This window comes from Plectropomus leopardus, chromosome 19 (assembly GCF_008729295.1).
Source record: "Plectropomus leopardus isolate mb chromosome 19, YSFRI_Pleo_2.0, whole genome shotgun sequence".
Classification (NCBI taxonomy): domain Eukaryota; kingdom Metazoa; phylum Chordata; class Actinopteri; order Perciformes; family Serranidae; genus Plectropomus; species Plectropomus leopardus.
In genome coordinates, this window is record NC_056481.1 from 902,277 (window position 1) to 927,276 (window position 25,000).

The 25,000-nt window shown below is 39.1% G+C and overlaps 1 protein-coding gene across 1 annotated transcript in view; it reads left to right on the top strand.

The window, feature by feature from the left end:
* Positions 1 to 25,000, top strand: part of LOC121958466 (glutamate receptor ionotropic, delta-1-like) — a 539,890-nt gene that overhangs the window by 354,504 nt on the left and 160,386 nt on the right.

Genomic DNA, 25,000 nt, shown 5'->3' on the forward strand with positions numbered 1-25,000 from the left:
ATGTCTCACATTTCCGTCTCTGTGCTCACCGATCGTTCCGCTCTATAGGGCGGCAGCATTTTGTATTAGTGTGTGTGTCTGTGTGTGTCTGTGTGTGTCTGTGTGGGGGGGGGGGGGGGGCAGACAGAAATAGCAACCCCACCAGTGCTTTTATCTGTTGCGAGGTCTTATCGAGCATCAGTGAGCTGCAGAGTCGAGCGGAGAACAATGGCTGTGTGATGCTCAGATACTCGAGTACTCAGAGCATCCGGGAGGAAGAGCTGCGTCAGGTCATGTGACCGCGACGTGTCACTTTATTCTCCAGGTACAATGCCGTCTCCAGAGACTCTGGTGGCATTTCCAAAAAAGTTTTGAGATGCAGCAGAAGAGTAATGTTTTTGGTTCTTGTTGTGATTTGACGCTGAGAAACTTATTTCAAGTCTAGTTATCAGTTTTGCTTGTTTGTTTGTTTTGGGGGCGCAGGAAGTGACGTAGCGAGCCTCAGATGGATCCTTAACCCTTAAATGGCTGAGCAAATTGGCTTGATGTCTTTTGGAAAAAGGCAATGAACAACTTAACAAAAAACGGTCAAAACATTAGCAGGAAATTTAGAAAAAAATAAACGTTACCTGAAAGTAAGCAACAGAAAAGAAGAGTAAAAAAAAAAAAAAAAACAACACTAAATTACCATAAGAAAGTGCTAAAAGAATGTTTTATTTTCTAGAATAAATCAGTTATTTTCAAAATAAATCAAATCTATTATCTTAGATTAGACGCTTGTGAAGGGCGTCTGAACGATGAATGTGCGTTGAGTCTGATATTCCTGTGTGGCCGGTGTGTGATTCGAGCGCCCGGAGGATCGATGGTGTTAGCTCGTTACTCGGACTCGCTGCCTTTATGGGCTGTATTGTTTGTTTTGGCTCCTTCACACTGACTGTGCACACTGCGCTTCACACCTCAGACCTGACAGTGCACTCATTAATGAACCCCCACACTGAAACTTCTCTCGCTCTCACAATACACAAAGAGAACTCCTGTTGCATCTTAACACAGTACATCTCAATATTATACTTTTGTATATATTTACTAATCAATTCACCCTCACCAGCAAAACAATGTGTGAACGCCACAGTCTGCATAAAATAATGGACGCAGCCAGCCTTGTGTTGCTCATTAGTTTGTGGACTCTGTTTTGAAGCCTCGATTTCGTCATTTTAGCCATCACCGTCTTGAATTTTTGGAGCTAGAAGTGCCAATATTTGGCAAGGGTTTATGGAGCAAAAAATATAAAACATAACAAGGGATACAGATTTACAACAGACATTTAAAGAATGCAAAAAATAACTGCAAACTAGCCAGATTTCCTTCAAAAACATGAAAGGAGGATGTTGCGCAACTTTACAAGAATTGGTCCAAAAATTATCCAGAAAATAGTGAAGGTTAATAATCAAATATTAATTTTATACAAAATATTGTCTCCTTTTTATATATATATAAGTGAAAGAATTATAAATCTAGTTTTCTGGACAATTTCCCTCTTTTTTATTACATCTAATAATCCCATCTAATTAATTCTTAGATCTCTTTCTGGTCACATTTTATTTTAATTTTTTGTCATGTTTTTTTCTGTGTTTTTGAAAGAAATTTAACAATTTTTCTCAGCCTTCAGAAGTTCAAATGCAAATGAAAGGTGCCTGAACACAGCACAAGGAAATTGATGTAGCATTAAAGGGATAAAATGATTAAAATAAAATGAACGTCATCCTTCAGAGGGCCTTTTAGTTCAACCAAAGACTTTTTGACGCAACCAAAATGTTACAATTAACATTCATAAACTGAGATAACAGAAAGACCTGACATGACTAATGAAAATAGCTACAGAGACCAAAACTACCAACTTTTTTGGTACCAGGCTGTAAACATGTTTATTTCTGCTGTTATGTTTTTAACATGGGGTTGACTTGCTCTTGGAGCCCCAAGTGGACATTAGAAGAACTGCAGCAGAACTTTGCAAAATGCGAAAATTATATATTCTTTTCATTAATATATGACTCCACTGTGTGCAATAAATGATGGATTACATCTTAAATCAGAGACTTAAAAAGTCAGAAGACTATACTGAGGCATTGAACTTCCAGTGGTTTGATTTAAAAAAAAAAAAAAACACACACACAATCAGCTTCTGTCACAGAACAGTCGACAGAACTTTAATATTTTAAAACACTTTTATTGCTGCTGCTTCGTTAAGAGTCCCTTCATGTGCACGCTCAGAGGAACACCTCCCTGCAGAAATAAAAACAGAAACAGTCGAGTATCACAGCTGACGTTGGAGCAAAGGAACAGCAGCGAACTGAGGAGCATTAGTGTCCCTTCTGGCAGTGGTTTGAAAAGGGCACCACGAATCATCTGCTGCCACTAATTAAAGCTGCGTGTTCCTCCGGGTCGTACCATTCAGTGTCGTCAGGTGCAGCACGTGTGACAGCATGCACGTACATCTATCAAACAGGTATGTGCAAAAACACCTTAATAAGCTTCGACTCTCCTCTGGCTGAATATCAGCGTGGCAGCTTCAGTTACAGAAAAATACGGCGTTAATCACTGACTCTGGCACGCTGAATTGTTTGAAGCAGGAAATCTTAAAATGTGAGTGAATTCAAATGTTCCCTTGGAGTCAATGATTAGTTGATAAGAATTTGGTGGTCAAAGGTCAAGGTCACCGTGACCTCACAAAACATGTTTTTGGCCATTCTTTCCACAATCTTGTGAATCTCAAGCACAACTTGATGGATTTTTTTATTTTTATTTTTATGTGGCACAAACATTCACTTCAACTCAAAAATGAACAAATTAGCTTTTTGTGGTCAAAGGTGAAGGTTACTGTGACCTCACAAAACATGATTTTGGGCATTTTTTGACATTCTTGTAAATCTCAAGAGCAATTTGATGGATTTTTTTTTTAATGTGGCACAAACGTTCACTTCAACTCAAAAATGAATGAATTAGATGTTATTGGTCAGCTCATCAGTCACTGTGACCTTGTCTTTCTCATTCTTATGAATCTTAAGAGGGTCTTAAAAGAATATCTTTCAATTTTGCACAAACGTCTAATTGGATTCAACAATGAACTGATTAGATGTTGTTGGTCACAGGTCAGAGGTCAAGGTCACTGTTACCTTGTCTTTCCATGTCTTTTCTCATTCTTATGAATCTCAATAAGGCCTTTTGAGGGATTGTTTTAAAACAATTTCAGCACAAACATTCACCAGGACCCAAGAGTAAACTGATTAGATTTTGGCGGTCAAAGGTCAGCGTGACTTTGCATTGTTCTTATTCTCGTGAACGAGATATCATGGTTAAGGTCACTGTGACCTCGTCTTTTCGCATTATTTTTTTTTATTTCTTGTGAATCCTAACAACAGGGCTTTCTTTAAAAATTTAATCACAAACATCCACTTGGATTCACCAAGGACCTAATTAGATATTTTTGGTCAAAGGTCAAGGTCACTGTTACCTTGTCTTTCTCATTCTTGTGAATCTCAAGAACACTTTGAGGGATTTTTTTTAACAAGTTCAGCACAAACGTTCCCCAGGACTCTAGAGTGAACTGATTAGATTCTGGTGGTCGAAGGTCAGTGTGACCATTCGTTGGTCTCATTCTCATGAACAAGATATCTCAAGAACATATACATATACAGAATTTCCTGAAATTTGGCACAAATGTCCACTTGGACTTAGTAATGAAGTGACTAGTTTTTGGCGGTCAAAGTTCAGTGTCTCAGTGACTTCGTCTTTCTTATGCTTTTCTCATTTTTGTAGATTTGAAGAACACCTTGAGGATATTTCTTCAAATTTGGCACAAACATCCAGTCTGACCAATCATCCATGTTTTCATAGCCGTGGATGTAAACTGTTAGAGTAACCTGATGGAGGAAAACTGCCATGTGGTGCAAATTCTAGTTGAGACTGTAATCAGAAAAAAGACTGAACGTTCAAACACTCAGCTGATGTTCGTGTTTTGCAGAGCGGCGATCTCTCGTGTTGGTTTGATTAATAAGAATGTTGTTTCTGAGGAGTAGCTTCATTCTTCAGAGTACAAAATGCTGCCATAACCTCCGTCTGCCATGAGTGAAGGAATCTCATTGATCCCTTGTGTGGAGGTCAGTTTGTGAAGCTACAGCGGATCTCTGCGGTGGAAACAACGGCCTCGGTGCGCACAATAACAAACACTTTAATGTGTCAGTCCCTGGATGCATTCAAAGCATTGGAAAGTTCTCTACCTCAGCGGATACAAAGCGCTGTTTGACGCTGCTGTGACTATTCACTGTATCCTACATTTTATTTAGAAAGGAAATAAAATCAGAGCTTCACAGCTGATTGCTTGGCCCTCTCTGCAGGCGTTCTGCTCTACCAGCCGCTTCTTGTAGTCGTATTGAACGTGAAGTTCGACCTCAGTAAACGTGTCTAAGGGTTGTGTTCGATTTGAAAGTTTTGCAACAGTTTGAATTGTTTTCTTGGTTTAGCAAAGTTTTTTGTTTGTCTCAGCAGTGTGAAGCATTTTGAAGCATCCTTGAATGTTTATTTTGTTGGGGTTTTCACGGTTGCGCCTGATTCACTGATTGTACCACTTTGACAAATATAAACTCACAGTAACAACCATGAACACACCACGATGCACATTTTGCACCGTACACCTTTGTTTCACATGCTCTGCAGGAATTATGGCAAACTCCAAACACTTTGCAATAACAAATGCAGTTTTGAAGTGATTTTTTTAGTTTAATTTCCCCTCTGACATATTACAAACATCTCAAAATTAGATTTTTTTGTTTAAACATATTTGGCTGCTTTACAAACTCATTTGGCAACTGTCTTGTTCTTGTAAAGTTCTCATTGATTAAAGTCTCATAGATTGAAAAGCTTGTCCTGGACAAAAAGGCAGCCTAAAGGTGCTTTAGGAAAATTATTCCAGGAAGACGGGACAGTAAATGCACATAAATACATTAAGACACTTTCTAATTAACCCTTTGACACCTGGATTAGCATCAGTTTTCTTTCAGACACATTTAAGAAGCATTTTAAGCTTTGAAACCTGAGAAAATGATTTGATTTCTTTCCAACGCGTGGAGAAAAAGGGCAATAAGGCACCTAACAAGAAATGCAATACATATAATAATAATAATAATAATAATAATAATAATAATAATAATAATAATAATAATAATAATAACAATAACAATAACAATAATATTAATAATAATATAATAATGCTAATAATAATACTAATAATAATAATAATAATAATAATAATAATGATAATAATATATTACAGTATATTAGCAAAATGTGACAATAAACTGACCCTGAAAACTATCTTTAAAAAGGGGATCAATAGAAAATGTTCAAATATAAGGGGAGAAATGTCCACAATGTAATAATTCTAATTGTAATATTACAGAAAAAATGCAGATACATTTATTCTCATTTTACAGAGATTTTGTTGAGGTCATTTGCTTGTTTTTTTTTTCTTTTTTGTTGTTTTCATTTATTTTGTTGTTAATTTTTTTCTTAATTTCTTGATTTTTTTTGTCAATTTCTTGTTAAAATTTACACAGGTGTTAAAGGGTTAACGTTTTGAAAATTTCTGTGGAAGTTCAGTGAAATTAAAAAAAATGTTTAAAGTCAGTAGCTGCACATTCAAGGATCAGATCCATAGCATGTGGTCCATAAAGAGCTTTATGTCCCCTCTGGGATCCTGTAGAGTCCTGTCCACACAGTGAGTCAGTGTTGTCCACCATGTCTCCGTCTCCATACAGTGAGACATACATCCACAGCTGACACTTTAAATCCTCCTCCTCCTCCTGATCCGCTGCACTGACGCTGGTGTGAACACAGACTCAGAGGTCTTAACCGAGGCAAACAAAGCGCCACACAAACACTCGCTACGGGGTCACAGGAGGGACAAAAAGGCTTCAGCGCTCACACAGGACTCGAGTTCATCATTCAGGGCCGATTTGAATCCTGTCAAAGTGTCTCTGGGCAGGGGTGAGGACGCGGGCAGTCAATTAAGTCCTGAACTGGTTCGAGACCTGTGAATCACCGCCGTCCTCTGCGGTCGGCTCAGTGACGGTCTGGCGTTGTGCTCACTGACAGCTGAGTCTGTGGACCAATCAGATCTCGGGATTAGAGGAGGATTAAGAATGGGGATGTCATCTTCCTGTATGGTTTATCAGCTGCCCGCGTTGAAAAAGTAGTGACGGTAAAATGTTAAATTCTACAAGATATTAAAGAAAGAAGTCTAAAAAAATAACTTTCTTTATCTGACATAACTTACTTTATGAACTGTTCATTTTTTTCTTAGTTTTAGTCTCATTCAGACACATTTTTATCACATTTGTATCAAAGTATAAAATCATCTGTTGATAATAATGGCTCATTATCAGCTGTTACAGTTTATTTTCCCGGCGATAAGACACACATTAAAGGATTCGTTTGTGCAGATGAAATTATAGAAACTCTTTTATTATCTCAAACACGGTGGATTATGGTTGCATGCTGAATAATTCAGCGCTGGATCGTGGACCTTGAAATAGGTTCATCACTGCGGACAGATTTTTCCATTCGAGTTGTAATTAAAGTGAAAGGTCAGAACTTTTCAGACTCTGCAACAAAAGACTGAGCAGAAACCTGAATAGAAACCTGGCTGTAAGTTTACTTTGTGTCAGTGTGAGAATTCATTGAGACACGAGTTGAAATACAAACTCTCTTATCAACATTCAGTCTTTTGACAGTGACCCTGAACTCTTTTCAGTCTTAATCCTTTGAAACCCGAGCAAGTTTAACAAAAGAGTAAATGACCCAAAAATTAACAAGAAAGATTGAAATTACCCCGAAGAAGTGCTTAAAATATAGAATAAATCTGTAACGTAAGTTTATATATAGTTTTCCCCAAACCTTTTTCCTCTTTTTTTTTTATCCCTAAAGCTTTTTAAAAAATGATTTTTAAATCTACTTATTTCTTTCAGTTTGTAGAACATTTCTTACCAAGTTGCGTATTGCCTTTTTTTATTATGTTTTTGAAAGCAAACACAATTTGTTGAAGTTTCAAAGGTTTAAATGCTTGTGAAGGCGTCTGAAAACAGCACAAGTAAAATGATGCCGCTGCAGGTTTCAAAGAGTTAATCAAATCATTTCTTTTGCCAAACGTGAACCAGATCAAAAAACAGACGCGAATGCTTCAGTTCAAAAGACACTGACAAAGAGCTTATTTAGTCTTACATATGATGATGACACATGTCCAGAAGCTCATTATCAGCCTGCTGGTTTGACTGCAGAGCTCATAAACAATAAAGACGACAGAGATAAAAAAGTTATACAGATATAAGATGATATCGTCTCTAATACAGCCTCAGAAGTACCTGGTAATACTCGATATCGTTCACAAAGAACAAAATTACAAACAAATCTTTGCTGATTATGATGCAATAACAGAAGTCTTGGTGTTTTTTGAGGCTGGTTTTCTGCCCAACTATCACATCGATGCTACTGGAAAAACTTTATTCATAAATCTGTAAAGTGAACTTTTAGTTGTCATAAATCCAGTTACTAACTGTCCTGTTAACCTCAACTGTTTGAATCAAGCCTCTCAAAAGTCCATTCGAGTCCTGTATGCTGTTTTTCTCTCGTTCTTTATGCTACAGCAGATCCTCAGAGCGTCAAAAAGTGCCGCCACACGCTGCGTCTCATACCGACGCTAAAGGGGGCCTTGTTATCTGATATCAAGGGCCACTGGCCAAGCACCAGTGTTTGACGAGTTGGGAGTGAGACTAGATTTAAAGTCTGTTAGAATAATTTAAGTCTCATTTGTCCGGTCGGCTGCTCAGTGCAATAAAACCATATATTTTCCCTAAAAGCTCGCGTATAGTAAGGAAGTGAATTTAACAGTGTTGAATGAAAAAATGTTTGAAATCACAATTTGAAAATGCAGTTTGGTACTGAAAACACGCCTGGATGACTGAGACTTGGACCACGCTGCATGAGTTGAGAGTTTGGAAACAGGCGTTCTGATAAAGTTTTGCTGTTAAACATGATTCGTGTTCATTTGTGTAGTCAAGAATCTTTTCTTTTTTTTGGATTCTTTGTTCTCTTTGCAATAAAAACAAAGTTTTGGGGGGTGAAGTATCCCTGTAACACTCTGCTGCAGTGTCTCTACAGAGGGAGCTGCATGCGTTCACGGTTAATGTCTGCTGTCAGTGACGGAGTGCTGAGTCTGAATAAAATAAATAAAAAGGTAAACCGAGTCGTCGGTCATCACAGTACAAACAGCCTCCATGAGCGCAGTAATTTGTGTTTGCAGACCATCATCCTCCAAACTTCTCATCTCATCAGCCTGACAATATTTACCACAATATCAGCACTGCTTTTATGTCACAAAGATTGATGTCAGCCTGAAAACTGTTTTGCATGAATAACGTCTTCGGTAGATGTAACGTGGATGGCGTGGCTCTCCCTCTGCTCGTGGTTGTAGTATCTGGCTGCGATCAATGTGCATCATAATGGAGACCGGCGCAGGTCTTTAATGAAGAAATAACAGCTCCTAAACATTAATCTATGGAATGTAAAGAAGTGTATGCAGCCTGATGTTTTTTATTGATGCTTGGCCGCGGCGCCGCCCTCATCCCGTATGCCTCACATGAGGCTTGATAGGTTTCTGATGGCGCCTGTAAAGTCACTTTGATTGGCTTCATTTCCATATTACCTTGGCAGACCGGTGGGGGAAGCAGGAGCGCAGCGACGAGGGGCATCCGGGAGCCCCACATTTGCATTTCATACGCCACATGCATCACCATCATATTCTGATCACGAGTAGCGCCGCAGCAGTTAATTATACAGTACAGCGGCCTTGTTAGTATCAGACCTGTTGATGTGCTGAGGGGTAACACAGAGAGGAGCTGCGTGTTCGCCAGAGACCGAAGAGACTCAAACGGCACATCATCACATCCAACGCCCGGCCTTCGTTTTCTCTTTGCATTATCATAAAGAATATACTCTAATTGTGTTAATATGCACCAGAGGCACTCAGCATTAATATCACGTCCTCATGACTCCACCTCCCTCTCACCGCGCTCAGTGAACAGAGCAAGCGCCACAGCGAGAGTCTTTTCAGCTTCATATCTGTAGCTGGAGAACATGAGAGAGATAAAAATGTTTTCATCCCAACTCGTCACATGTTGGCGCTCTGCGGTGGACTTCTGTGTTTGTATTTTACGCTTACGCTCTAGGTTACCTTCTGCGTCTGTTGTTTACGGGATGCCAGCACTGTGATGTCATACAACAACATGGTGGGATTTTACTGCCAGAAAGTCGTAGATTCAAGTTGGGAAGTCATTTTTTTGCAACTTTGTTGTGTTAATGTTCTTAAATGTAGGAATGTAACGATTTTCTCAACTCAGTCAATCGATTCAATTCACGATACTGGGCTCACGATATGATTTTCTCACAGTTTTTAACTGTTAACAAAATAAGCAGTATGAAGTCATCTGTTTGGGTTCTGAGAACCTGTGATGGGAACATTTTTGCTGTTTTCTCACATTGTACATACATACAAGGTAAATGGTCAGATGATAGTGAAAAGTTGGCTGTCGCACTTTCAGCACTGTATATGTTGTTCCTCTGGTTCTCCCTCAGGTTTGTAAAATTCTGACATGTTTTGTTGCTTCCACAGCAGTGAATTGAGTTTCTTTTTCTTGAAATAAAGACAGAAAAACAACAGCAGAGGGTGGGTTTTTCAAATCTACAGTGAATCTTAACATCATGTTCTAGCAGCTGCTGAGTCTTTGATCCTGGCCAACACAATCCTTACTGCACTTACAGACCTATTTTAGTCTTACAGATCAACTTAAAGCTGCGACTTCACAGTAAACAGACCTCATGCTGTTCGGCACAGTTGAAACTACATTGAAAATCTTGCTTATACAACTACTCCAACCTCCATCGCTTGATATTGTTCTCCTCCCGCCTTCAGCGTATCTGAACACACACATTCAATTTCTCAGCACCTGCAGAGAAAGATTGTACAACCACTTGACATCATGTATGCTAAATAATTTATTAAATTACGAGTTCTCACACTGTATGTGTAAAATGAACAATAGAACGGCATGTCAGCACCTATGGATGTTATTGACAAGTACAAATAGAGATTTATTTGAAAGCTCTGAGGCAGGTAGAAGTCTGTTTGTTTGCACAGGTATGTTTACAATAATGGAGAGACAGACGTCCGAAAAGATCTTAGAAGTCCATTTCTGCAAAAAACAGTCAGTCAAGAGTCTGATGACCCAAAACACAACTCCGAACTCGTCACATAATGACGTTCACTCAGGTGACTTCCATGACAAGCTAGGGCGTGCCGGGATGCCTCACAGAAAGGCACGTGCTGGGATGATGTCATGGTGGGACGATGCGGCCCGTTACCATGATGTCAACAAATGCGCGTGTGGTGGGATCAGGTGGCACAGTCCGTATTTTCGCACAGTAGCGCGGGCTGTGTGATGGTTGAGATTAGGCAAGAAAAGGTCACCCAACCCGCTCTCACTCCGCACTCGGTCACTGCTCAACCGTCACCATGTGAAGACTTTGGAGTGAGAATGATTTTAGCGAACGTGAACATGTCAAGACATGAGAAAACAAAGTTGCTGAGTGTGGCATCGAGCTTTTGTAGACGTCCGATGTTGGTCGCCATGTGCATTTGTTGCATAACCATAACACAGTCCAGCATCAACAGGCAATGTGCTTGTGTTGACATCACAGTAGCAGCATCCCGTAAACAGCAGATGCAGAAGGATACCTAACTTGTAATATGCAGACGCATATTAGTCCAGTGACAAAGTGGCAACATGTGACGAGTTGAGATGAAGACGTGTTGGTCTCTTGCTGAAAAAGTCCTGTGTTTGTTTGACCCATAAAACCACCTTAACCTGCCTTCTTTTCTGTGGATACACGATGACACCTTCCTAAGTAAACGAGTTATAGTTTAGGTGCGCGGATAAATGTTGCATGAGAAGGGTCTGCTGTGTGTGTGTGTGTGTGTGTGTGTGTGTGTGTGTGTGTGTGTGTGTGTGTGTGTGTGTGTGTGTGTGTGTGTGTGTTGCAGTGCTTTCTCCATCTTTGTTTTCTGCCATTAGTTACCAGACTGTAAAAGGTTAGAGCAGGTTTGTGTGTTTATGTGTGTGTGTGTGTGTGTGTGTGTGTGTGTGTGTGTGTGTGTGTGTGTGTTTTATGGATATTCAATAGAGAAAGAAACCACTCATCCAGACACCCACACACACGCACACACAGCAGGAAGTGTACGCCCCGAAGCGAAATGTCACACCTGTCATTGACGGTGTGGATGAAAAGGCTCAATTATCCTCCTCACAAACACACCGTCATTCACTTCCTCCTGTTTCCTTCTTCTGTGCAACTGTTTTCCTCCTCTCTCTTTCTCTCTCTTTCTCTCTCTCCATCTCCCTCATTTTCATCTCCACTGTCACTCCTCTTCCTCCCAGTCTCTTAAGTGTGTGTGTGTGTGTAGGTAATTAAAACGTCCTTTCCAACAGTCTAGTGATAAATTAACAGAGCTGTCAGGGAAACGCCTCCCACTACATCACACATTTTTCTCCTCGGCGTTTGATTTCGGCGTCACGGTTCGGGGAATCTGCTTCATTAGTGCTCACGCTCGCTCTATATGCTCAAACGGATGCGTAACAGTAAATGCAATCGTACAGAACACACATCAAGGCGTTCGCACACTCCAGAGGACGGCTGAGAGAAGTCGGGTTTAAGCAGCCGAGTCAGACGTGCTGCTTTCAATTAAAGTGTAGCTGGATTTCCTCCTTAAATTAGGAGGGATTTCCTCAAAAATCCACCGTTTTCTCTGTGGGAAAGAAAACAGTCAAACTTCAGCAAATTGCACGAGAAACAAGAAGAAAGACGGTGCGGACTCCCATCACATTCTCTTCACTCACGTCTTTTTTTCTATATAATCAGCTGTGAAAAGGTTGAAAGACTTTTTTTTTCACTGTTAACAACACTTCAGACTCTTCACATAAATTGAAGTCATGAGTCAACAAGGATGAAAAAGATGTATTTGACTGTGAAGAGGAGATTTGTGTCAGTGTTCCAGTCATCAACATCAACAGTTTGAGCTTTGAGTTCATTTTAGAAGAAACATGACGTCACCTGTTTGTTTGTGGACTCAAATTAGTAATTTGGTTTTTGCCATCTTAGATTTTTGGAGCCGGAGGTGACTATATTTGGAGGTGAGGGTGGAGCTAACCCTAGCGATGGCTGCAAGCTAGAATTGGTCCTCCAATCCACACCTGTTTTCTTTTCATTCTTGTGTAATTTGTTGAAGTTGAAGTTACTCTGTACTAGTAGTAACTGGGATTGACTTGCTCTTGGATTGACTCGCTCTTGGAGTCAGCCTCAAGTGGACATTAGAGGAGCTGCAGGTTTTAGCAGGTGATTCATTTTTCAGACTCAGATGTTGAAAGAGTTTCAGTCACTTCTGTTTTTTGGAGGGACTGCATCTTAAAGCACTTCTGCATCGGCTTTTGTGTTGTTGTTTCTTACCTGGATTTATCAGAAGGTGTGAAAAAAGCAAAACACATTAGATGTGCAAAAGAGGAGCACTAAAATGATCCCTTCCTGTTTCTCCTCAAAGAGAAAGAGAACAGCTGCAGGAGCATTTTCAGCAGTTTTCTGTTCACAGGTGAATCCTGCTGTTCTAAGAGCTTCTCGTGGTGAAACCTTTTTAGATTTAAATTTCTCTCAGGCCACTGTTGTTTTTATCATGTGTGTTTTAATAAGTGTTTGCAACCTGTGAGCTTCCCTCCTGTAATAAATCCACACCTGTGGAAAAGGAAGCCAGTCACTGCTGGGCGCCACTGATCAATATTTACAAGTGCGGTCATGTGGAGAGACGCCGGAGGGGGGACTTGCTCTGGTTTCAGGAGCTTTAAACCAAAAAAGATGCATCACCAAAACAGTTCCAGTGGAGGAATGTCGAGACACTTCAGATCTGGTGTGAACAAAAACTCAATTTGGAGCTGTTTCAGTGAAACAGGTAGAGCTCTATTACTCTATACTCTGTATTTGGCACATTTTTGGCACGAATCTCCAGCTCAGCTCCTACAATAAGTCTAAAATACACTGTGGAAACTAAATAGTTACATTCAGACTGTTCAGGTCCAAAAATGCTCCATTGAAACCCATTCAAACTGACATTTTTGATCCCACAGCCATCAGAGCAGAAAAACAGGACTGGTATTATTTCTGGGTGTCATTCTGGGCTTTTGACTCTGAATTTGTCATTTTGACTATTTTCCTCCTGATGAGGTCATTTTGACCATATTTGGCATATGGAGGAAATACATGCTATTTCCACTAGGTGACCTGTCACAGTCAATGTAGCTGCTGATCACTGACATATCCCAGACTGTCAGCAGCAAAAAATAAATAAATTTTAAAAAATCTCAAACTAAAATTCTAAAAATTAATTAATATTTGATATTTATGGTTAGGACTAATGTTGGTTAAAAATAACCTCAGTGAAAGTAGAAAATGAAATTAATATGAATAATACTTTGATGTAAATGTTATGGTTTTGGTCAGTATAGATATATTGTGGAACCTCTAGATTTAACAGAGCTGCCTTTTTTATCAGTGAAGCTGTCCGGAACGTTTTCGGATGTTTGTGGACAGTGAGGACATTTTTAGAAACTGGGGATATTTCTAACAAGGTAAGAGAGTTTTGTTGAGTTTGTACATTTTGTCCGTTCCCCAATTATTGAAAGGACTTCAGATTTTCAGAGGTGATTTTGGGGTAAAGTTTGAGAGTTTGTGGCTAAGGAGTGTGTTATGCCAGTGTGTGTGTGTGTGTGTGTGTGTGTGTGTGTGTGCGCGTGTGTGCGTGACATCTTTGTCTTGGTGTCAGAGCCCGCTGATGACTCACAGTGAGCTAATGAGGGCAGCCAGAGAAGTGAAGGAAGGAGAGGAATGTGCTGATTGGAGGGGAGGAGAAGAGTGTGTGCATGTCCGAGAATGACAGAAACAAATCACCACAGCCGCCTTTTATCTGCGGTTATTCACTGTTTATTCCTCTATTCCTCCTCCGTCTTTGTTTTTCATCTTGTCTCGACTCTCTTAGCTCCTGTTGAGTAAAGTCTGTGAGGTTTGACTGACGACCCCCTGAGAAATATCTGTCAATGTGCCAGAGGGGAAATGTGAAACAGAAGCTAATGTGGCTGTTAGTAACCACTCTGTTAATCATTATTTTACTTCCTCCAACCCACAAACTCTACCTGCAATTAGTCATGAAGTTTCCCTGACCTCGACCTGCAGCTCATGAGTCGACCCACGCAGCTAACAGAGCTTCTGATTAAAAGAGCTGAGGAAGTTTCTGTTTGTGTGGATTTTTAGGTGTTGGTTTGCAGTTTTTGTCTCTTAGGGCCGTTAACACAGCGACGGTTCTAGCATGTAACTTTTTGGCCTTTCATGCACACGACACAACGGCATTTTGAGGTCGAGTTTTGTGCATGGATCCTGTGAGAACATTGACATCACAGCTGCACTTTGCACATGTGCATGGTCTTCTTCTGTGGTGTGTCATTACAAAGTTGTAACGCCAGCTGCTGGCATGGCATGCATACTGCAGCGTTTTCGGTTGTTTTTGCAGATCCATGTACATGAGGATCATTGTCACAATGTTATCAAGTGAACACAGATTTTTTTAAAACGTAAAGGAAAGACTTTCTTTTTTAGTCAGGCCTTTCTCTTCTAAATGTGGCCTCAGATTGTCAGCATCATTTCAGCATGTTTCCTGTTTGTAATAGTTTCCTGAAATATTGTTAAATGCAGGATTTTCCTAAAAAACAACGTATAGACTCATACAGAGGAAATCCCTCTCAGTCATCAGTTATGACCCTCCAGAGGTTTGTGGTATCGTATTTATCCAACACGTTCTCGTCCTGTGTCAGGACTCTTTTGTCAAAATATGAAAATGTCCTCCCGCATCAGTTTCAGACATTTGGTTTACACTTGAAGGCAATTTGTGTCTTTTCAAAATAAACTTATTTTCACCTGAAATGTACAGTTTCTGCTCATTAGATGCATGCAGTCTGTTTTTTTTTCTGTTTTTAGCTTTATTCCCTTGAGTTTAGGCAAAAAAAAAAAAAAAATGGAATAAGTTTAGGAAAAACATCATAGTTAATTATTCATTATTAATCTCTTTATTATTAATGAATTATCTGATGCACATTATTATTATTATTATTGTTGTTGTTGTTGTTTATTAATTATTATTAATTTCTGGCTATTTATTAGTATCTCTGAAGTCCTGTGTTACTTATTTGGGAGATGCTGTGCTCTTTCGTGGTTTTATAACAATGACAATAAAGAACTGATATAACTTATAAATTAGCATGGTTTTACTAATGTTATCTTATGTAACATCATGTAATATATGTCATAACATTCATCACAAAAATTTCAGACACAGCGGCAAAGAAATGCCAATACAGCGACAAACAGACAAAGCATCCTCCAAAATGAGTGAATCTTTAATTGACTTTCACTTTCCTGTCTGCAGCGTAAACCTTTAAAGTCATCAAAATAAAGAAGCCTCCTCTTTATAGATTGTTTGTGCAACCTCTTCACTAAATGCAGAAATAACAGATGCAGGCAGAGAACATACAATTCAAATAAGAGATAAAAACAAACCAAAATATATTTAAAACTGTTGCAGATAAATAAATCTCTGCAACTCCCCTGTTCCAGTCCTTCAGACCTCCTCGAAAAACAGACTTTTTAAGCTTCCACTCCATAATAACCTTATTTTTAATTAAAATAAATGTCAACACAGAAGAAAGGATGATTTATGTCAGGGGTTAAAATAAGATTTGATAGCTGGAAGAGCATTTTTCACTTTTTTTTAGACTCAAGGTGAACAATTAGTAAAACAACATTTTCAGTCCATTATATTGTGAAAACAACAAAATAAGGTCAAACTATGCCACTGGGTTTCCTTTAAACTGTCCACTGGCCTTCACTTTCCTGCTCAGAAATTACTGTAATTTTCTGTCCTCTCTGTGGCGAGTGGAGAGTAAAATGTGAGCGTGCTGAGATACAGGAGGGACACTCTCAGTTGTTAGTGCTGCTGTTTCTCCTCAATTATCGCCGCGCTGACATTTTGTGAACTTTCTGGGGTTTTTATGGCTGGAGCCTCCTGCAGAGCCTTGTCGCTCTCAGCTTTAAGGGGGTTTTCTTTTTGTGACTCATAAGCAAAGAGACGTCCCAGATCAGAAAGGGAAACAGTAGCCGGGAGCAAGAAAAGATACCTCCACGCTGCAACCTGCTTCCCCTCTGAGTCAGAGTTGAAACATTTAGCGGAGAGCTTTATTCAGGGTGACTCCCGGTAAGTGCAACAGAAGGAAAATGTCACTTTCGATGAATCTTGTGACCACAAGCTGCTGAAGTTTAAAAGTCCAGAGCTGCTGCGTTCACAGAGACAGGACGGCGACCTGACGCCCTCCGCTGAACTCTCTGATTCCTGAATAACAGGAGGCTGAAAAATGAAGTTAAAAAGCTACAATTCCTCTAATGTCCACTTGAGGCTAGCTTCATGAGTCAATCCCCATTTTAAAATATCTAACTTCACAGCAGAATTGAACATGTTTACAGCCTGGTACAAAAACTGTTTTGGTCTCTAGAGCTGATTTCAACATTCATGATAACTGTATGGGGCTGAATTTTTATATCACTCATCTGTTTGCATTTTATTCAGGCTTAAAGTTCTGCATAATTAAGGGCATGGTTGCTTTGGGTGACAGGTGGTTGCATTTGATGACAAGTTGCTACCACACCAACAGAGTTGACAGTTAAAGGGACTGTTCACCCAAAAATGACAATTTAGTTTTACAAACTGTCTCGCCCCTGCAATGTTTTCCTACAAAACACATGTCATTACACCCGACCAATATGCACGGAGATGGCAACTAATAGCGCCTATACCACTGATTCATCACATGTACCTGTAAGCCAGGTATCACCAACTGGTGGACCGCGGTCCGAATCCAGACCAAAGCTGGTCAAAAAGTTGAAGAGAGAGTCCTGCAGTCAGGAGAGGTTGGCTTAGTATGGCCAAGATGTGACAAATTGGGATGAGATTGTGTTGGGATTTTGGTGCATTAGTTTTCGTAGGAAAAGGTTCAAACAGTGCATGAGAACAGCTTGAAATTTGACATTCAGGTCACATGGTCTTTTGACAGAACTATGAAGTTTATGAAGTTGGAGCGGCTATCATCTGATCTGTAACGACGTTGATTGCAATGTATTTCTCTTTTTTTCTGCACTCTCTACTCCTAAAAGACGGCAAAACTTTCTGACCTTCCCGTGTTTTAATCAGGACTTCATGCTGATTCATTTCTATGTGACACACTGTAAGGGATAAAACAAGTTTCGTCTTTAATCTATTTAAGATTGTCAGCCAGATAGCTACATTTTTAATCAATCACATCAAGATCAAATAATGAGCCTGCATTAAAACTCATGGCTTTATGGGGCTGCTGGTTTTTAATGAAAAAATTGGCATCTTTACATGTTTTTGCATCCAAACTCTGGATGATTGCTATCATTAAATTTTTTATTTTACAAATTAGGGTTTGTTTTTTTTTTACCTTCAAAGAAGCCACAAGTTTCAGTTAAACCTCTGAAACCTAAAATTGGCAAGAAATTAAAAAAGATGTTGGAATAAATAATAGGAGAAAAAAGTAGAGTAAAAAACAAACTTATAGCTAAAAAACAAAACAAAACACAAAACAAACAAGAAAATAGCATCAAGAGAGAGCCAAAAAATATAATTTTCTTTCATTTTTGTCTTCTTTCTTTCTGTAACATAATTTTAAAAATATAATTAAGAAAATTCCAAATATAGTTTTCTGGACATTTTTTTTGCAGTGTGTAGGATAATTCTTGCAAAGTTGCTTATTATTTTTTTTCTGCGTTCAGATGGAGTTCAAATTTTCTCAGGTTTCAGAGGTTAAAATCCTTGTGAAAGGCATTCAAATGCAGACAAGACAATGTGTGATGATCCAGGTGTTAAAGGGTTAATATCTGTAGAAATCACCTCACAGAGAGTTGGAAACTGCTGCAGATAAATGCTAATTTTAACTGACAACAGTAAAATCAGGCAATGTGTGATGGAATAAATAGTTCAAATGTGTGCAGGCTGAGTTTTTCAGCTCACTGAAGAGACTGAAACCACTGGCTGCTTTGAGATCACAAGAAAAACAACAGATTTTTTACCTGACAGACAAAAAAAGACAAATACATGATTCCCATTTGAATCTACATATTACAATAGCTGCAAATATCAGAGATGTTTGCCACACGACTCCACTGAGCAAACCGGCCTCTGAATATTTACAATCCTCTCAGATTTCCCCGTCGTGTGAATCTAAATTAAATCTGAGGCATTTTCTGCGGCCCTGGTCGTCTACCTGCCAATTTCCAGCAGCTTCAGAGGAGAGATTGGTGCAAGTCTGATGGGTGGAGATAAGTGGCGGCTTCTCTGCTGGGCGAGGACTACGTCCCCCACAGTGCCTTGCTCAGAGTGGCTCTGGAGGAATTGATGGCTGCAGCTGAGCTCTGCAAATTGCTTTCAAGTCGCTCCACTTGTGTTGTTCTCCTGCTCGAGCTCGAGAAAAGGAGGGATTATTTCTGACAGCAGATTTGTTGAGATGACGGACGCACTGAGAGCAGGACAGATGGAAACACAATGAGAGAGGGAGACGTGTACATGTTGGTGGTGCAGTATTTTGATACTAATGCTGCTAAAATAAAATGACAAACTGAAGGTTATGTAATCTGTAGATGCTGCAATATAACGAAAACAAGAGATGATGTTTTTGGGGAATCAAAAATATTGATATAGAAGTCTCATCCGCCTGCTGGATATAACATCAGTGTTGCAAATGAAGGCCAGCTATGCATACAGTTCATTTTATACAAGTTCTTTGGATGTATAAAAGCCAGTTGTTGGCTGCCTGCTGGAGTTAACGTTGGTTAGCTGCTTAGATCACACATACATATATGTATTTAAAGTTTGTTTGAACTATTGTCAAAATGAAAATGCACATCGTTGGCTTGGTAAGATTCTCCACAATCCAATCAGTTAATTTAACTGTATTACTAGCATAGTAAATAAGAGAAAAGCTAAGGAAAAATGTACAGTGACCAATATGCATAATTCTATATTTAAAATTATTTGTACATAATTATTATAATTTAAAAATATTTTAAGGTAATTTCTGGCTTTGCATATATTTTTTTAATTTTGTTTTTTTTTTTTTTTTTTATCATTTTTGGTACTTTTAACAGATTTCTTGCTAACCTCTGGGACATTTATTTATTTTTGTTGATGTTGATCATTACCTTCCTCTCATGTTGTTTGTTTTTTGTTTTTGTTTTTTTAAGAATTTGTCGAGGTTTCAAAGGGTTAAATAAATACTTGAGTTGTATTTTTCCGTCTTTGCTGAGCAACAGTTTTGTGCAAATGGAATTCATGTAGCCTGTCTCAAATATAAGCCTGCTGAGCTCAATGATGTCAGGTACAAGGTAGATTTATTTTATTTTCAACATAGTGGAGAAAAAAAAGAAATGAAATTAGTCCCTAAATAAAATAAAATAATAATAATAATAATAATATAATAATAATAATAATAATGACATTTTATGGTGTGTAAACATACACTAGGATATAGGTTAAATCGTAGCAGATTGTTGCAGCGCCCTCTGCAGGTGTCTGCCTGTGTGGCAGTGTTATTTGTGACGCTCTGGACGCTCTGGACGCTCTGCTGTAGGCTGTGTTTTTGTCCTGCTGTTCTGGATTAATTACGTGTTTTTGTAAGACTTTAAACGTTAACACTTTGTATTTTTTCGGTGTAATTTACTCATAACAACTCTAGCCAACAGTTTTGAGCCAAGTTTTTATCTGTTTCATCCCATAAAGATTCTTTTAGAGACTAAAACGTTCACTTTAGGTCAAAAACTAGCTAATTATTCACGTGTGTTATCCAGACTTTAACCGGAGACCGGCGCCGGTTCCCGCCGTCATCCACCGTCTCACCATGTTTACAGGTAATATTTAAAGCATTTCTCCGTTTGCTTTCATGGTGTGTTAACGCGTAATTGTGGAGCAGCCGGCGGTTTTAGCCAGCTGGTTGAAGTTAGAATAATGCTATTTAGCCAGCTGATGTGTGTGCGCGCGGTGTTTGATCGCGACAGTGTTTATCAGCCTTTTCTTATGTTAACTCTTTGAAACCCGGAGCGACGTCACTTTTCTTGAGCTGCTTTTAGACTCCTTTCCCGAGTTTTTAAAGCTTTGAGAATTGGTGTAAATTGGCGTGAATTATTTAAAAAACACGAAAGAAGGCAATCATGAATTTTCGACAAATTGCAAGAAATTAGTATATTTTTAAAAAAAAAAACGGTAGGTAAGGTAAAGTTAAAAAGCCTAGGGGAAATAAAAGAGAAAAGAAAGCTTGGGAAAAAAAAACTTAATTCATAATTACATATTTAAAAATATGTCAATCAGAATTATTGTTTAGAATTTTTACATAATTTTTTATTTAAGTTAATTATTTTTATTTTATTTATTATTCATTTGAAAAAAAATAATTTCACACATTTTCAGGTAATTTTATTGTACTTTTTTTAAAACTAATTCCTTGCTTGTTTTTGGGTCAATCGAATTTTTTAAGAATTTAAAAAATTCTGAAAAGGAGCTGTGTCTGTACAAGTTATGTAAATGCTCTCATTACATTCATGCTGCATTTCTATGTGTGTGTATATCTGCAAACAGTGCAAAATACACCTAATGGAAACATGTTTTGAAAAACTCCCATTTATCGCAAAATGTTTTTTCACTTGCGTGAGGTGGTATTTCAGGCGGTTTGAAATGTGTGTGTGTGTGTGTGTGTGTGTGTGTGTGTGTGTGATGGAGTGTGGTGAAACACTAATGCCTGTGCATTAACTGTGGTTCAAGATGCTCTCATGCAGCAGTTAACCTTGTTTACACCATCAATGCGCTCTAACAAATAATTTATTAGCTGTCATATTACCTGGCCAGCCTTTGACATTTTTATATCACACACCAATAAAAAGTGGAGCGAGTTCACTGTATGCATCATTTTTGCTGCAGTTAAGATGTATGCAGAGTTGGACGATAAAACGGCTTTTTTACCTCCCGACTGAGACGTTAGTGCTGTTAGAGCAGGACGCTGTGGAGTGACGTTACTCAGAGAGATAACATTCAGTCTGAAGAAAAGAAAATGACTTGAGAGAGGCTGTTTGGTTTGAAGGAGTTTGCTAACTTAAACAACAGTTTCTGAGAAGTTAAATTCTTCTGTCATGTTTGGATTGGAGAGCTTTAACTTAGTGAAAGCCTTTTCACTGAGTTTGAACACAGTGAAGCTGTGTGAGAGAGTTTTTATTGCACATATTATAAAGAAGAATATAGCAAAATATTTTCATTTCTTTATAAATGAGGGTGTATGTGTAGATAACGCTATGCATGAACACAGAAAGCCAAAAAGCTGGAGCAAACAAAGTGCAATGATGCATGGAGGCTTTACATTCAGCCCCAAACTTCTGAGCAGCATTTTAAACAGTATGGAACAAAAATGATGCAGAACAGTGTAACTCTCTGCAGCCTCTCTGTTGACTTAGACTTTCCAGGAGAAGGAGACAGAGTTTGTACAGTATTGAAAAGTCTGGAAAAAATTTTGCAAAACTAAATATACCTTTAAAATTTTGGAAAAGTCATTGAATTTTGTTTCACAAATTTTCAAGAACTGTTGAAAAATTAAAAATCCAAATCTGTTTTTAGGGTCTAGCTGTGATAAATGGTTGGCTGGAGTGTTTTTTTCTTAGAATAAGGTCCATTATTTATTTATTTTTTAAATTGCCAAAAATGTTTAAAGAAAGCAGACCAGCAGGCATGAAAGGCATGTTTTCTTTTAAAAATCCCCCCAAAATTTAAAGTATATTTAATTTTTCCCTTTTTAAAAATTGCAAAAACAAAAAATGTAATGAAAAATAAATGGCAATTTTTTTATGCCAAAGAAGAACATATCTTTCAAACCCATGGGCCTGTTAAAAAGAAAAGAAGCCCAAATTTATCTTTAAAAATGCCAAAAAAGCCCTTTAAAAAAAAAAAAAAAGAAAACTGCAGGTTTGGAAGGCATTTTTGCTTCAAAATTTTGTACCACTCTCTAAACTTCTCAGAAATAATTAACAACATAAGTTACATTTATATATTCTGTTCTACTCTGGTTCTGAACTCAGTATTTTTTGGGATAATATTTATTTTTCCATAAAGAACCAATAATAAGGAGTATTGGCCGTCGTTTCAGAGAATATCTGCTCTCTAAAATGTGCCTGAAAGTTAAGCGTGAATCCAGAGGAGATAAAGATTGACAGGTTGACAGATGCTTCGTCTTCAGCTGTTTGGATGAGTTGATGAACAGATTTTGTGGATTATAAAATGTGCATTTATTAGGTAGAAAAACAGGTCTCCTGCAGAGCTTTGCCTCACGCGGAGCCTCATATCAGCTGGAAACTGTGAATTACAGAGCTCCAAATTTCAGATTTCACAATAAAACTCCCAAATTGTTTCACCGCAGTGACCGACTGTTCCTCAAATTTGAGGCCAGACCGACTGACAGACGGCGGACGGACAGACGATGTAATGGGGAACAGAAAACAAGGACGGGGGAGACTGAGGAGATGGGGATGATGAGATGAAACAGCTGGAGTAAAGAAACGGAGTGTAGGAGTAGAGAGCGGCAGTCGGAGTCAGTCAGGACTCGGAACACGCCGGCTGTCAGCGCTAATAGACAGAGGAGGATGGAGGGAGGAGGAAAAAAGAAAGGCAGAGATGTTCGGGCCAAACAACCTGTCACCAGCCATAACGGAGCTGAACGCAACACAGCTGGCGCGTCTGAGTGTCAGAAACAGAAACTTCTCTGGCAGTCTGGAGAACAGTGCCAGCTATCTAAATGATATTCTCGGACGGATAGACGCTGTCTGGTTCAGCGGCGAGAGAGAGAGAGATAATGGTCTCAGTCAGCTCTTTGCAATTTCAGCATCACGACTCTTATTTCTGCTGTCTGAAGTTGTGTCTGGTTGTTTTTATGGGTCACGAGTGTTAAGCCCACAGGACGCAGACTTTTGAATCAACGCGGCTCTGAACGGTGATTGATGAGTGAAGGCGGGAATCAGCAGCTTCAGCTCATCAAGTCTGCTTCTGTGTGACCATGTTCTGTTCTTATATATAAAAATGTAACCCAAGGACTCTGACAGCTCTCCAAACAGTGGCATTAACCCTTTGAAACCTGAGAAAATTGAAAAGTCATTTCAATGTTTTTTTTAAGAAGAAGGTGGTGTCTAATTTTACAAGAAATTACCCAAAACATTTCCAAGAAATTACCTAAAATTGCCTGAAAATTTGCAAAAGAAAAGAAAAAAAAGGATTTGACCTCAAATTGTGCAAATTGAAATTTCGAATAAAAAATGATGCTGTGAGGTCACGTGATGCCTTGAGGTCACGTGATGCTGTGAGGTCACGTGATGCTGTGATTTCACGTGATGCTGTGATGTCACGTGATGCTGTGAGGTCACGTGATGCTGTGAGGTCACGTGATGCTGAGAGGTCACGTGATGCTGTGATTTCACGTGATGCTGTGAGGTCACGTGATGCTGTGAGGTTACGTGATGCTGTGATGTCACGTGATGCTGTGATTTCACGTGATGCTGTGATTTCACGTGATGCTGTGAGGTTACGTGATGCTGTGATGTCACGTGATGCTGTGATGTCACGTGATGCTGTGATGTCACGTGATGCTGTGAGGTCACGTGATGCTGTGATGTCACGTGATGCTGTGATGTCACGTGATGCTGTGAGGTTACGTGATGCTGTGATGTCACGTGATGCTGTGAGGTCACGTGATGCTGTGAGGTTACGTGATGCTGTGAGGTCACGTGATGCTGTGATGTCACGTGATGCTGTGATGTCACGTGATGCTGTGAGGTTACGTGATGCTGTGATGTCACGTGATGCTGAGAGGTCACGGGATGAAAGTGTGTTTTTCTCTTTATTAGGCCGTTTGGTCTCTGGGGTCGTAACCAAAGCTTGAAAAGAAACAATCACTTTTTTAATTTATCGAGTTTTTCTGTTGATAGGTTTATAAAACGAGAAACAGAAGACAGTGGAATTTGATCTTTCTCTCTCTCTCTCAGGTAAATTTTATTCAGAGTGCGTGAGACGAGCTGCCGGTGGACGTTAACATTCAGAAGACAGGGACACTTACCCTCGACCGGAGGCCAAAGTGTCCTCGTCCTTGAGCGATTGACTCCTACCTGCTTCAGGAGCGCCACATTAACTTCAGGAGCCGTCACCCCTTTAATATTAAACGGACACTTGAGCTGAGAACTGATGGGAATTCAGAAATATCTGAAAGTCCAACATATCCAGATGTTACTTTTGTCCGGATTAAACTCAGTCCGTCTCCGCTGTTCAAATATTTGTGAGAGATCAGTGATGATTTAGTGCCGCTGAACCCAGAAAGTGTTTTTTTCTAAACTTGACATCAGATTATGAATATTTCTCCGCACTTGAAAAGACATTTTTCTTTTCTTTTGTCTGTTCTCTGTCTCCAAATTTATGGCTCTTCTTGATACGTCTCTGTGGCTAATTAACCCTTTGAAAGCTGAAGCGACATCACTTTTCTTGTGCTGCATTCAAACGCCTTTCACGAGCATTTAACCTTTGAACCTCGAGCAAATTACTGCTATTTCTTTGAAAAACATGGGAAAAAAGGTAATGAGCAACCTGGTAGGAAATGTTCCACAAATGCAAGAAATTAGAAGATTTAGAAAATGATTTTAAAAAGTTTAGGGAACAAAGAAAAAAGCTAGGGAAAATATA